This window comes from Anolis sagrei, chromosome 7 (genome assembly GCF_037176765.1).
Source record: "Anolis sagrei isolate rAnoSag1 chromosome 7, rAnoSag1.mat, whole genome shotgun sequence".
NCBI classification, from domain to species: Eukaryota; Metazoa; Chordata; class Lepidosauria; order Squamata; family Dactyloidae; genus Anolis; species Anolis sagrei.
Window position 1 is genome coordinate 28,222,972 of NC_090027.1, and position 13,524 is coordinate 28,236,495.

Sequence of the window (13,524 nt, forward strand, 5' to 3'; positions counted from 1 at the left end):
TGAATCATTTTGGACTCACTTACTACTTTGTAACAAAAATGGCAGGAAAAGCTTCAGAAGGGCAAAGGGACTTCCAGTTTCCTTAAAAACTTAAAAACTTCTTCAAAAAGCAAATCTTTCCGAATTTATTCCGAATTAAGAAGATTCCGATCGAACCTAACCATGCCGACTGTATATCCTTTGCTCATATATGGAGCAGGAATTCCCTATTTGTGTCCTTTGACATACCAACTTGCTTGATAAGGATATGCAAGAAAATGCCTTATTTTATGCCTGACTATTGGTCAGTTAGCTGACTATTGCTTATAATTAAAGCTGGAAATTTTCCAGCATATTCTACTGTGATGGGTTCTCTCCACAGGGAGTGTTGGAACCACTTCAGACTTTGATATTTAATAGGCACAATCAAGTATGCTGCTATCTTTTTCCAGTAACTGTAGGCAGAAAAAATGAAATACTCAGATTATAGGATGGCTTTACAACAGCTCATGTGAAAAGATCTAGAACAGTGGTTCTCAACCTTCCTAATGCCGTGAGCCCTCAGTACAGGTCCTCATGTTGTGGTGACCCCCAACCATAACGTTATTTTCATTGCTACTTTATAACTGTAATTTTGCTACTGTTATGAATCGTAATGTAAATATCTGATATGCAGGATGTATTTTCAGTCACTGGACCAAATTTGGCACAAATACCCGATACGCCCAAATGTGAATACTGGTGGGGTTGGAGGTGATTGATTTTGTCATTTGGTAATGCTGGAGTTGCTAGGATTTATAGTTCACCTAAAATCAAAGAGCCTTCTGAACTCCACCAATGATGGAACTGAATCAAACTTGGCACACAGAATTCTCATGACCAAGAGAAAATACTGGGAAGGTCTGATGGACATTGACTTTGGGTTTTTGGAGTTGTAGTTCACCTACATCCAGAGAACACTGTGGACTCAAACAATGATGGATCTGGATCAAACTTGGCACAAATACTCAATATGCCCAAATGTGAACACTGGTAGAGTTTGGAGAAAATAGACCTTGCCATTTGGGAACTGTAGTTATTGGGATTTATAGTTCACCCTCAATGAAATAGCATTCTGAACCCCACTGATAGAACTGGACCAAACTTTCCACACAAAACCCCCATGACCAAAAGAAAATACTATGTTTTCTGATGCTCTTTGGCGACCCCTCTGACACCCCCTCATGACCCCCACAGGTTGAGAAACACTGATCTAGGAGTTTTAGGAAAGCTCAAACGGAATATAAATCAGTAGGACGGCAGCTTTAAAAATCAATCCAATTCTAGGCTACAACAATATAAGTATCGTATCAGGAAAGTAATAATATCCCTCCTGTACCTACTTACTACCAGTGTCACAAACAACTGGAGAATTAAGATGCTTCAGTGTTGCCACAGTGTAGAGATGAGCTGACGTAGCTGGACATGGGATCTCTGGTTTCTGTCCTTAGATAGTAAATAAATGCAATTGCTCACATACTTTCTAGGTACCATCTGTTTGTCTTGACAGCCCTAGGAAGTATGAAGTCTTCTCTTGTTGGAGCAGAAGCTCTGTTAGCACCACCTGACTTTAACACAGACTTGAACACCCACAAAAGTCTAGCTCTTTATATAATTAACTTCACAGGTCCCGATGAATTGCCAGAAGTAAAAGAAAAGAGAGAGAGAGACTGAGAGAGAGAGCAGTTTGTTCAAGGAGATTAGCAAGGATATAATGAATAACTAAATGCATCTCATTAGCAAGGGATGAACCATGGAAAAGGCAATCTAAGAGCATGTACAGCTGGTTTCCGGCAGGCAGTCACCCGTGTGCCCATGTTCCTCTTCCCTGCTCCCACTTTAGTTTTGTCTGATATGCTTTTTTGCATCACTGTATTCTGACATCATGAGTCATAAGCACTGGTGAACCCTAACATTTGTTTCCGGCTGATGATGTAAATGGCTCTTTTTCATTCCAATCGATCCACAAAGCAACCCTGAAAAAGAAATCCGGTTGAGAAAGAGGAAGGGAGAAAGAGTAGCACGAGGCCACACACTGAGTTTCATGGCTCAGCTAGGGCTAGGAACTGGATCTGCCAAATCCCAGTCCAAACCCCCCACCACCACACTAACCTGCTCCTGATTCATTGATCCATATCTTTGTGTAACAGTGCTATTTGCACGGAAGAGATTAAAACGTTTAATCAAGAAGTGTAACAAATTAACAGATCCCAGCCTCTTGTAAAGCACTCAGTGTCTCTGCAACTCACCCCCATACAAAGGTTATTTGGAAAACAAAGTGTGGGGAGATAAAGACTTATGAGTTTGTATTAGTTTGGATCACTTTCTTGAAAATCTTTTTTTTTCCCTCATTTCATTTACTGGGGAAAATTTCCCAGTCCTGGAAATGTCCACTTCTTTCAATTTGGAATCTTCAATGCATTTGAAACCCCCAGAAGTGAATAAAGAATACCAAACACTAATAGAAGTGTATGGGTAAAGCAGAAGTAAGGGAAACTATTCTCCAAAAGCTAGGAGATACCTTTCCCACAATGGTCAAGTGCTTTCCTCAGTTAGAATAAGCATGATTTGTAGCTGTGCTAGTCTATTTCAGCATTAGAAGACATATATATGTGTGTGTGTATATATATATACACACACACAATATTTATATACCGCTTTTCTCACCCCTGGAGGGACTCAAAACAGTTTACACTGTTTACCCTGAATCACCTGAGGGCTGAGAAGGGCAGTATACAAATACAGTAAATAAATAAATAAATAAATAATACACAGAACTAGTGGCAAAATTCAATGCCTTACATATGTATACCAAATCACAATCAACACCATATAACTAAGGATAAAATCAATAAGACAATTCTTCATAAGGTAAAAGGACATTTAAAACATGAAATATAAGAATTAAAACACCTAATAAAAACATTACAATCACATGATCCAAGCACATAGATTGGGCCACTCCAAATGCTGATTGCACATATTCCATATTTGCTTCTTGTACTGTGTTACTTTACTAGTCAAAAGCTTGGTTCCATAATCATGTCTTTGTTTTCCATCTAAAGGCCAGGAGGGAGGGCACTGATCTAATCTCACTCGGGAGAGAGTTCCAAAGCCAAGGAGTCACCACTGAGAAGGCCCCATCTCTCATCTCCACCAACCACACTTGCGAAGCAGGTGGGAATGAGAGCAGGGCCTCCCCAGATCTTAACCTCTATGATGGTTAATAGAAGGAGATACGTTCAGAGAAGTAAACTGGACCGGAACTGTTTAGGGCTTTATAGGCTAAAGCCAGCATTTGAATTGTGCTCGGTAGCAGACTGGCAGCCAGTGGAGCTGGCATAACAGAGGAATTGTGTGCCCTCTGTATGCCGCTCCGGTGAGAAACCTGGCTGCCACCCACTGGACCATTTGAAACTTCTAAACAGTCTTCAAAGGCAACCCTATGTAGAGCATGTTGCAGTAATCTATTCTTGATGTAACAAGAGTGTGGACCAACATGGCCAAATCAGACTTCCCAAGGTACGGGCGCAACTGCACAATTGCGCAGAAGCTCCCCTGGCCACCACTGAAACTTAAAAACACCTTTGAGACTAACTGGTAAAATTTATGCTTGAATTTCTTTTTCTCATATGTATTATTATTAGTCAGAAGGTTGAACTCCAGACATGGAGTTCCGAATTCACTTCAGGGTGTGAAGACATTTGTACCAATCTGAGGAGTATTCATGCAGTTGAAATGAAAAATGCTACATCTGATCCTTCTCCAACAGTCAACAGCTGAAATAGATGCATAGATCACTGATCTATAGAAGAAATTGGGGGAAACATCTTGTTTTCCTTCTTTACATTCCTGTAATTTTCCATTCCACAACCATGTAAATTCATGAGTCTGCATTATACTATGCAAATCAAGGATGCATCTGTCAAATGAGTGTCATCAAATTTCTCAGAACGTCTTCTGCAAAGGTGAGTCACTGTTTTGCCTTTGTGACCGCTGCACTTTTTCCAAGCACATCAAAAAATCCCATCTTGACTAGATAGTCAATAGCAGAGCCCCCGAAAGAAGGGCACTGTGTGCTAGTCACCAAGAAAATTTCTCATTATTCTTTAGACATGATTGGTGAAAAAAGGCCGGGGAGAAGTGTCCATATCCCATCCTAGCAAATTTTCAATGATAAATCAACATACAGCCCACAGACCACATTTGACCTCCCATGTGGCCCAAAGAAGTTTTGCAGTCATGCAGCTATATTGGAAGAGTGAAATGAAATTAATTCAGAGCAAAGAAAGTATAATTTGCAGGTCTCACAACCTAGTGGTAGGTCCTGAAAATAAATATTTTTGTGCCGGTGACATGGAGATGATGAAATGTTTTGCCAAACTGCAGATCTTGAATAAGGCAAACATTATGTATTTTAAAATTGCAGTGAATTATTACTAGGGCTCTGCTGCAGAAAACTCAACTGGTTACATAAAATCCAATTGTGATTCCTCATCCCTTCTGAAACTATCTATTTGAAGCCTCTGTTTTATCACTGCTTTTGCATTTAACTCAGGGCCCTTCCACACAGCCCTATATCCCAGAATATCAAGGAAGAAAATCCCACAATATCTGCTTTGAACTGCCTTATCTGATTCCACACTCAGATAATGTGTGGTTTTCTGACTTGATATTCTGGGATATAGGGCTGTCTGGAAGGGCCCTCAGACTCTTCCATAAGGCCATGGAAGACAAAGTCTTTAGCTTCCTGAATTATACTCTCAGAGATTGCGTAAGTTTCAGCAGGTCACAGAACCCTAAACCAACGTGGTACTTTATTGCATGAAGCCACTATCCCACAGGAGTCACGTGATCATGGATAGCAGCACAAACCAGGATGATCACCCTCACTATCAGACATCTCTGCAGTTGTGATCCAATAGCTATACTTCCAGCTGGCTTCTTTTTCTGTTGTTGTTGTTTATTCGTTCAATCGCTTCCGACTCTTCATGACCTCATGGACCAGCCCATGCCAGAGCTCCTTGTCGGCCATCACCACCCCCAGCTCCATCAGAGTCAAGCCAGTCACTTCAAGGATGCCATCCATTCATCATGCCCTTGGTCGGCCCCTCTTCCTTTTTCCTTTCTTTTTCCCCTGCATCATTCTCTTCTTCAAGCTTTCCTGTCTCCTCATTATGTGACCAAAGTATCATATATTCTGGCATATAAGCTGACTGGGCATATAAGACGACCCCCAACTTTTCCAGTTAAAATATAGAGTTTGAGATATACTCACCATATAAGACTACCCCTCTTCCAACGCACACCAAATAAAATTTAAAAAGCATCAGATTTGATTTCAATATGGTAAATTTCCTATTACTGTACCTCCTCCTCTGCCTGTCAGATCTCACACATGGGTGCCTGTGCTGCTTCATTGCAGTCTTCATGAGCGAGATCTGATAGGCAGAGGAGGAGGTACTGTAATAGGATACAAGGGTGGGCCAGACAGGTAAAAGAGGTGTGTTTTTCTGAGCCCTGACCACTCTATCTCTTTTTTCCATACCCCAAGCACCTGCAGCTTGCTCCGCCCTTCACTTACACCTTTTCGGTGAGGCGCCCGTTCACCTCACCATCGGGACCGCATTAAGTCCACTAATCCTGATGAATGGATTTTCTTCTAACATACTTGTACAGCATTGCCCTTAATGCTTTCATACAGTCACTGCATATGGCAGGGATGTGGCCACTGCCATTTTTGAACTCCCCCCACAATATGCATGAAACCACAGATTCTCCAATTCTTCAGATTCGAAGTTTCAGCACCCACTCTATAAGACGACTCCCGGTGTATAAGATGACTCCCGCATATAAGATGACCCCTGACTTTTGAGAAGATTTTATTGGGTTAAAAAGTAGTCTTATACGCCAGAATATATGGTACTTCATCTTTGCCTCTCATATCCTTCCCTCCAATGAGCAGTCAGACCTTATTTCCTGAAGTATGGACCGGTTGGATCTTCTCGCAGTCCAAGGCACTCTCAGAACTTTCCTCCAACACCACAGTTCAAAAGCATCTATCTTCCTTCGCTCAGCCTTCCCTGTGGTCCAGCTCTCACATCCATAGGTGACTACGGGGAATACCACTGCTTTAACTATGTGGATCTTGGTTGCCAGTGTGATGTCTCTACTCTCTACTACTTTTTCTGCCTTCCCTCAATTCTGCTGCTGTGTAGTTTTTCTTTGAAAAAGCAACTTTGAAATTTCAGCAAAAATCAAATAAATAAATAAATAAATAAATGCCCCTTAGAAATCAGAACACTAGGTTTTGCTATAGTGCTCAAACATGTCAAGTTGCACGGCTCTAGCAACTATCCTTTCACAAGAATTCTTCCTCACAATTGGAGGACAGCTTTAGAAATGTTGGGAAATAATTCCAGAACATCCTTGGTAGTGTTGCATTGATAGACTTGAGTGCCTTCTACAATTGGACATTCCTTGTATTCACAGCTAGGGGTATTTAGATCCAATCCATTAAGTTTTGACCTTCTGATGGAGCACTTTAAATATTTCCACCCCCTCCTGGAATTATATTGATAATTTTTGTCTGGGATATAAATGTTGCAAATAAATAAATAAATAGTTAGCATGCTTGGGTATTCCAAACAATGTGAAAGGACTGAGGGCAAAAAGGGCAAAAATTAGTAGTCCTTCCCCTTCCAAATTCCACTACGGGTGCATTTAGTCTAATCTGTTTAAATTCAAACCACTCGAGGCTCTTGGTACATTGTGTACAAAATTATTAATGGCTCCATTTGTAATCACAAATGCAAAGTAACTTTTCACATTTCTTTTGCTTATGTGCCACTTCACACGAGCGACCCATTTAATAGGTCAATAACTCATTCAATGTAGCTTGAAAATCGGTAATGTTTTGCAAATCAGTTATGCTTGCAGAAGATATTAGAAATACAAAACAAGCATGTGCATACATATGCACATATATACGAGGGTAAAGGATAGGAATGGATGAGATGATTTACAAAACTAAAAGTTTGGCAAAGTTCTCTGGTCAGGTCCCTTCCATTTATGCTGGGCTACAATCTTCTCCATTACCTCCAGGCAGGTTGGAAATGACAATTGTAGTCCAATACATGTTGCATACACTTGATTTGGAAAGACTCTTCATGGTTGGGATAGAAAGACATTATTTAAGATTTTAAGGAAATAACTGAAGGAGAAAATGAAACTGATGGCTCATACTTCACAGATTATAAACCAGGACAGGTGTGGTCAAGCAACATTACAGTGTGGTCAAGCTGGCAAATGTTGTTAGATAGGAAAAAACAGTAAGCTTGGAGAGGCTGCAGTAGTTTGCTTTTACCCAAGGAGCAAGGTTTGCCTTCCTGACCTCTGCATCCTGCTGATTTAATTGAGCAAGAACTAATCTGGCACTTTGAAATAATTTAAAACAATTGAAGTAAGCTGTGAAGGAAAAGGGGGAAAGTGGGAAGGGAAGACAGAAACAAGGGCCCCTTCCACGCAGCTTAATGAAATCCAACATTATCTGCTTTGAACTGGAATATGTGGCAGTGTGGACTCAGGGCCCTTTCACACAGACATATAACCCCAAATATCAAGGGAGAAAATCCCACAATATCTGCTTTGAACTGGGATATCTGAATCCACACTCAGATAATGTGGGATTTTATGGCTCGATATTCTGGGATATAGGGCTGTGTGGAAAGGCCCTTAGATAACCCAGTTCAAATTTATTTATTTATGTCATGCACTTTTACCCCACTGTTCTCCCCCTGAAGGGGGACTCAGGGCGGCTTCACACAAGCACCATACGATGCTGTCAACAAGTAAACAATTCGAAGTACAATTAAAGCATTAAAAACCATTAAACACATTATATAATTCATTAGGCAGTAGACTGAACATGCAAGTAAAACCAAATCCAAGTCTAGGCAGATTCAATGTCGTGAATATCCTAAGTCTTCTTTTCAGTTGCCGCTATCCATTAATCAAACGCTTGGTCCCAGAGCCAAGTCTTCACATGTCTTCTCAAGGACAGGAGGGAGGTGGCCAACCTGATGTTCCTGGGGAGAGAGTTGCACAGACGGGGGGCACTGTCGAGAAGGCCTTGTCTTTTGACCCCACCAACCGTGTTTGCGATATTGGTGGGATTGAGAGCAGGGCCTCTCCAGAAGATCTTAAACTTCGTGATGGTTCATGGCAGGAGATACGTTCGGACAGGTAGTCTGGGCCAGAACTATTTAGGGCTTTAAAGGTTATTTGTTTATCATGTTAGGGGCAGACCAAACAGTTGCATTGCGTTTTTAAACAAACAAACAAAACACAAAGTTTGGAAGCTTGGTAGTTGATTAAATGTCCTTTGACCAGTAGCTGGCCACTTGGAGTGCCTCTAATGTTGCTGCAAGAAAGTCCTCCATTGTGCATGTGGCAGGGCTCAGGTCGCATTGCAGCAGGTGGTCTGTAGTTTGCTCTTCTCCAAGCTCGCATGTCGTGGATTCCACTTTGTAGCCCCATTTCTGAAGGTTGGTTCTGCATCTCGTGGTGCCAGAGCACAGTCTGTTCAGAGCCCTCCAAGTCGCCCAGTCTTCTGTGTGCCCAGTGGGGAGTCTCTCATTTGGTATCAGCCATTGATTGAGGTTCTGGGTTTGAGCCTGCCACTTTTGGAGTCTCGCTTGCTGAGGTGTTCCAGCGAGTGTCTCTGTAGATTGTAGAAAACTATTTCTTGATTTAAGTCATTGGTGTGCTGGCTGATATCCAAACAGGGATGAGCTGGAGATGTCACTGCCTTGGTCCTTTCACTATTGGTTGCTACTTCCCGGTGGATGTCAGGTGGTGCAATACCTTCTAAACAGTGTAATTTCTCCAGTGGTGTAGGGCGCAGACACCCCATGTTTCATTAAGAGCCACATCCACTGTTTTAGCATGGTGAGATGTGTTCCACACTGGGCATGCATACTCTGCAGCAGAGTAGCACAGCGCAAGGGCAGATGTCTTCACTGTGTCTGGTTGTGATCCCCAGGTTGTGCCAGTCAGCTTTCATATGATATTATTTCTAGCGCTTTAAAGGTTAAAACCAGCACTTTGAATTGTGCTCGGAAGCTGATCGGCAACCTGGCTGCCAATCGTTGAAGCTTCTGGGCAGTCTTCAAAGGCAGCCCCATGTAGAGTGCGTTGCAGTAGTCTATTCGGGATGTAACAAGAGTGTGGACCACTGTGGCCAAGTCAGATTTCCCAAGGAATGGGCACAGCTGGCGCACAAGTTTTAATTGTGCAAAAGCTCTCCCGGCCACTGCTGAGACCTGGGACATCAATGCAGATATTGTGGGATTTTCTGCCTTGATATTCTGGGATATGTGGCTGTATGGAAGGACCCAAGTACATTTTAAAAGCACCTGACAAATGTGGTAACTTTTTATTGGGACTGTCCCTGCCCAATCAGTACATTTGAAGGTTATGGTGGCTTTCACCATCCCTGACTTCTCTATTAAGAGAGAAAGGTATACTGTATTATTTAGAGTCTAAGAAATGAGAAAGTCCCAATCACTTTAGAGATGCCAGATCTAATGCCACAATAGCTCTGAGCTGGACGCCACTTTAGATGCAGTCTCCGTGGATGTGACACAAGCACCTGCTTGTCAGTTTTTGTTGGATTCTTTTCAGTTTGTGAAACCCGAGGATGTGGACAAGATACTTGGAGGAATGAGGCCCACCACGTCCATCCTAGACCCCTGCCCATCCTGGCTTCTTAAGGAGGCCAGAGGGGGATTGGCCCAGTGGGTAACGGTGGTGGTTAATGCCTCCCTTCGGGAGGGCAAGATTCCAGCGAGCCTAAAACAGGCTATTATAAAGCCGCTGTTGAAGAAACCATCACTTGACCCCACTAAATTGGACAACTTTCGGCCTGTTTCCAATCTCCCCTTTTTGGGCAAAGTCATGGAAAGCGTGGTGGCCTCACAACTCCAGGTATTCTTGGGAGACACAGATTATCTGGATCCGGCACAGTCTGGTTTCAGACCGGGACATGGTACCGAGACGGTCTTGGTCGCCTTAGTGGATGATCTGCGCCGGGAGCTAGACAGGGGGAGTGTGTCCCTGTTGGTGCTCCTGGACCTCTCAGCAGCCTTCGATACCGTCGACCACGGTATTCTTCTGGGGCGCCTTGCAGGGATGGGCCTTGGGGGCTCTGCTCTGCAGTGGCTCCGGTCATTCCTGGAGGGTCGCACTCAGAAGGTGTTATTGGGGGACTCCTGTTCAACGCCGCAGCCGTTGACCTGTGGCGTTCCTCAGGGTTCCATCTTGTCCCCCTTGTTGTTTAACATCTACATGAAGCCGCTGGGTGAGATCATCCGGAGTTTCGGGGTGCGGTGTCACCTGTACGCAGATGACGTCCAACTCTGTCACTCCTTCCCACCTGCTACTAAGGAGGCCGTCGAAGTCCTGAACCGGTGCCTGGCCGCTGTAATGGTCTGGATGAGGGCGAACAAACTGAAACTAAATCCAGACAAGACAGAGGTACTCCTGGTCAGTCGCAAGGCCGAACAGGGTATAGGGTTACAGCCTGTGCTGGACGGGGTCGCACTCCCCTTGAAGGCGCAGGTTCGCAGCTTGGGTGTGACCCTGGACTCATCGCTGAGCCTGGAGCCCCAGGTTTCAGCGGTGACCAGGGGAGCATTTGCACAGCTTAGGCTCGTGCGCCAGCTGCGCCCGTATCTTGGGAAGTCTGACTTGGCCACGGTGGTACACGCTTTGGTCACATCCCGCCTCGACTACTGCAACGCTCTCTACGTGGGGCTGCCCTTGAAGACGGCCCGGAAGCTTCAGCTAGTCCAGCGCGCGGCAGCCATGTTGTTAACGGGAGCTGGACGCAGAGAGCATACAACGCCTCTGCTGTCCCAACTCCACTGGCTGCCGATTTGCTACCGGGCCCAATTTAAGGTGCTGGTTTTATCCTACAAAGCCCTAAACGGTTCCGGCCCAAAATACCTTGCAAACCGCATCTCGGCCTACGAGCCCACGAGGGCCTTGAGATCATCCGGGGAGGCCCTTCTCTCGGTCCCGCCCGCCTCACAGGCACGTCTGGCGGGGACGAGGGAGCGGGCCTTCTCGGTGGTGGCCCCCCGGCTGTGGAACACTCTCCCTGCTGAAGTTAGACAGGCGCCCTCCTTGATGGCCTTCCGTAGGGGCCTAAAAACATGGCTCTTCGAGCAGGCCTTCAATTGAGTATAGTTAATTGACACTGGAATGAATTAGGACTACGAATTTTGGCTATGACCCCAGGACTTGACGAAGCGGATTTTAGTATAAGTATATGTTGTGTTGTATTTGTCTGGTTTGTATGTCTAGACTCGCTGTACACTGTCTTCTTTGTTATTGTTCACCGCCCCGAGTCGCCTTCGGGCTGAGAGGGGCGGTCAATAAGTGCAATAAATAAATAAATAAATAAATAAATAAATAAATAACCAAATAAAACAACTTTGCCTTGATTTGACTAAGGAGCGGTCTGCAGTAATCTGACCTTTGAAGCAAATAGTTGATTGAATGGAATGGCTGAGACTGCAAACACAGCTCTGGACTTGGGCCTTAAACAGGACACTAAATTATCTTACCTTTCCTAAATGCTGGAGGTCAGTCAGTCTTGAAAGTCTCATAAACAAAAACTGCAGCCAGAACCTGTTTGCATTTGGTCTGCTTTGTTTAAAGATGGAAAAACTGTATTGTTTTCATTGTCCTGGCTTGGATGTATTTTCTCTGATTTTAGTATTATCTGCCCTCATTGACTCTTTATGGTGACCTTAAGGCAAACAGGGTTGTATTGGCAAGATTGGTTTGCTTGTGTTTGCCACTGCCTTTCTCTGGGCCCTTCCATACAGCTCTATATCCCAGAATATCAAGGCAGAAAATCCCACATTATCCAAGTGTGGACTCAGATAACTCAGTTCAAAACAGATATTGTGGGATTTTCTGCCTTGATATTCTGGGATATAGGGCAGTGTGGAAGGGCACTCTGAAGCTGAGAAAATGTTTTGTTGCCTTTTTTTGGCATGGGGAAATAGAACATAATGAAGGCCCATTTTAAAAGCAGCTTAATGAATTTAGGCTAAAAGCAAAAATTGTAATCTATATAAATAAAAATGTAATGTTCGTTTGTGGGATTAACAGAACTCAAAAAACCACTGGACGAATTGACACCAAATTTGGACACAAGACACCTAACAATCCAATGTATGTCCTTCACTAAAAAAATTGATTTTGTCATTTGGGAGTTGTAGTTGCTGGGATTTATAGTTCACCTACAATCAAAGAACATTTTGAACCCCACCAATGATTTAATTGAACCAAACTTGGCACACAGTTCTCCCATGAACAACAGAAAATACTGGAAAGGTTTGGTGGGCAGTGTCCTTTGGTTTTGGAATTGTAGTTCACCTACATCCAAAGATGACTGTGGACTCAAACAATGATGGATCTGGACCAAACTATACAAGAATACTCAGTATGGCCAAATGTGAACACTGGTGGAGTTTGGGGAAAATAGAATCTTGACATTTGGGAGTTGTAGTGGCTGGGATTTATAGTTCAGCTAAAATCAAAGAACATTCTGAACCCCACCAACGATGGAATTGAACCAAACTTGGCACACAGTTCTCCCATGACCAACAGAAAATACTGGAAGGGTTTGGTGGGCAGTGTCCTTTGGTTTAGGAGTTTTTGTTCACCTATACCCAAAGACGACTGTGGACTCAAACAATGATGGATCTGGACCAAACTATACAAGAATACTCAATATGCCCAAATGTGAACACTGGTGGAGTTTGGGGAAAATAGAATCTTGGCATTTGGGAGTTTTAGTTGCTGGGATTTATAGTTCACCTACAGTCCAAGAGCATTCTGAATCCCACCGACGATAGAATTGGGCCAAACCTCCCACACAGAACCCCCATGTGGGCCACAGCAACACATGGCAGGGGACGGCTAGTTCAATAATAAATAATGTGAATCATTTTTAAAAATTAATTTCTCAAACTTGCTTATAAGTCTTAAAGAATTGGGAGTTGTGTTTCCATTGAGCCACACATAGAAGAAAATACATATAAACGGAACTCTCTAGGATTGATTTTTTTTATAAAATACTTCAATTCCAGTTTCATACAGAATGATCACTACAAAAGACATTAATTTTTAAAAGGTCCAATAATTAGATTTAAAAATATCATATCATCTGACATTGTTTTATGTCCCATACTTGCATGCAAGCAATTTAGAGAATTATTCATAGAATCATAGAATCATAGAGTTGGAAGAGATCTCATGGGCCATCCAGTCCAGTCCCCTGCCATAAAGCAGGAATATTGCATTCAAAGCACCCTGACAGATGGCCATCCAGCCTCTGGATAAGACATCTGTTTGATTCATGCAGCATCCTTATATGATGGATTGACCCAATGTTGCATATGAAATTTGTGTCTGTACATGAATGAATGT